Raw genomic sequence first — 2,500 nt, forward strand, 5'->3', positions numbered from 1 at the left:
TGTGTGGAGGGGTGGGGGTAGGGGTAAGGTGGGCGTGTGGGGGGGTGTGTGTGTGTGTGTGTCTGTGTGTGTGTGTGTGTGTGTGTGTGTGTGTGTGTGTGTGTGTGTGTGTGTGTGTGTGTGTGTGTGTGTGTGTGTGTGTGTGTGTGTGTGTGTGTGTGTGTGTTTTGTGTGTGTGTGTGTGTGTGTGTGTTGGAAGGTGTTTTATCTATTTGTTAATTTATGTAGGTGTAGATGTATAGATGAAGGAGGGAGGAAAAGGAGGAGAGGAGAGAGCAAGAGAGTGAGAGAGAAAGAGAGAGAGAAAGAGAGAGAGAGAGAGAGAGAGAGAGAGAGAGAGAGAGAGAGAGAGAGAGAGAGAGAGAGAGAGAGAGAGAGAGAGAGAGAGAGAGAGAGAGAGAGAGAGAGAGAGAGAGAGAGAGAGAGAGAGAGAGAAAGGGGAGAGTGCAATGAAAAAAACAGGGGTAGAGAGAAAGAGAAAGAGAGAGAGAGAGAGAGAGAGAGAGAGAGAGAGAGAGAGAGAGAGAGAGAGAGAGAGAGAGAGAGAGAGAGAGAGAGAGAGAGAGAGAGAGGGGGGGGAGAGTGCAATGAAGAAAAAACAGGGGTAGAGAGAAAGAGAAAGAAAGAGAAAGAGAGAGAGAGAGAGAGACTCATTAACTATTAATCATAACATCAAACATGTACTGTACTACCAAAGTGCACAGCATTTCCAAATTAGTAATTTAATCCTTAGTTATGGCATGTTTTAAAATTCCCCCACAAACTCTCGTATTGTGAATAACTTAACACCAAATCAAAAACTTATAAACCAAAAGAAATTTAGAAATCCCAAAAAACGGATTACGGAGAAAAAAAATCCACTCCATTTATAGGCCTATTTCCTCAATCATAAACTCACTTTCATAACCTTTCGCATAAGGTATAAACTCCCTTAAAAACAACCAAACTTCCCTGTTATTGTTTATTTTTTAATTCTTTTTGTAGCGTGCCCAGTATGTACACTCTCGTGATGTACTGTACTTCACTAGTACAATATATCTAGCTCACACACTGTTTGTTTCGAAACCTCCTGTTCTTATTTTAACTACTGCACGTGTCCTGTGTACCCAGACACGTGGTTGTAGCGTCCTGCCCTTGGGACTGAGACAAAGGTACTGGAGAATGACGTTTTTATTTGTTTATTCCCTTGTATTAAAATGGCGTAGAAGATAAATGGATTGATTGGCTTATTAAATGGTGAATATGTTTAATTATAGTGATTGAGTGATAGACTTTTGAGCATGAGTGATATTACAACTGAATAGCATAAGTGGTTCATGATATGCTGATATATAGTGAATGAAAGAGAGATCCAAGTATGAATGAATTAATCAATAAAGGATATAAAACGGAAAATGAGTGGTTATCATAAAGAATGGATGAAATGTAGGGGTGACTTTCTTATTTCTCGTGAAAACAAAAATTCTGGAAACCTTGCCGCAGCCTCGCCGACCTCGGATTATGCTTAAAAGTCTTCTTTGTGTCTGCGTTTTTTAAAATATGGAGACTTAAGGAGGGACTTAGGAAAAGTTTATGCACAGGGAAAGAAAGGAAAGAGTGAGAGAGAGTTAAAGCAAAAAAAAAAAAAAAAAAAAAAGAGAGAGAGAGAAAGAAAATGCAGCTTTTGCCAAATCATTTTTCGAACGCTGAAAAATAAAATCACCAGACGAATAAATAATTTATACACACCATCTCTTAAACAGCACGAGGATCATAAAAGAAAAAAAAGGAAATGGTTCTCAAAAAAAAGTGAAATTCGGAAAAGTGAAAATTCTACGTTCAGATTTCTTTGCATATGATAATTCCCGTGACTGTGGAGCGGCCATATCTCTGCACTAATGTAAAACTTTTCTGATATTCCGAAAATCTTGTGATCCGATTTTTTCATGTATATTCCTCGCTGTCTCTATACTCTTTGCCAGAATTGCTAAGTGGAATTTTGGTGAAATTATGACGGTAGCAAAAGTTTGGAGGGTGAAAGGGAGAGGGAGAAGTAGGGGGGAGGGGGTAGGGAGAAGTAGGGAGAGAGGGGAGGGGGATGGGAGGGGGAGAGGTAGAGGTAGAGAGAGAGAGAGAGAGAGAGAGAGAGAGAGAGAGAGAGAGAGAGAGAGAGAGAGAGAGAGACAGAGAGAGAAAGAGAGAGAGGGGGAGGGAAGGAGGGAGGAAGGGAGAGAGAGAGAGAGAGAGAGGAGAGAGAGAGAGAGAGAGAGAGAGAGAGAGAGAGAGAGAGAGAGAGAGAGAGAGAGAGAGAGAGAGAGAGAGAGGAGAGAGAGAGAGAGAGAGAGAGAGAGAGAGAGAGAGAGGAGAGAGAGAGAGAGAGAGAGAGAGAGAGAGAGAGAGAGAGAGAGAGAGAGGAAGAGGAAGAGGAAGAGGAAGAAGACGAAGAAAAAGAAGAAGAAGGAGGAGGAGGAGAGAGAGAGAAGGGGAGGCAAATAAAATATACAATGGAAGGTTGCACGTA

At 41.4% G+C, this 2,500-nt stretch overlaps 1 protein-coding gene across 10 annotated transcripts in view; it reads left to right on the forward strand.

The window, feature by feature from the left end:
* Nucleotides 1-2,500, forward strand: part of LOC113803096 (uncharacterized) — a 60,243-nt gene that overhangs the window by 19,149 nt on the left and 38,594 nt on the right. The window lies entirely within an intron of this gene.

This window comes from Penaeus vannamei, chromosome 20 (assembly GCF_042767895.1).
Source record: "Penaeus vannamei isolate JL-2024 chromosome 20, ASM4276789v1, whole genome shotgun sequence".
Classification (NCBI taxonomy): domain Eukaryota; kingdom Metazoa; phylum Arthropoda; class Malacostraca; order Decapoda; family Penaeidae; genus Penaeus; species Penaeus vannamei.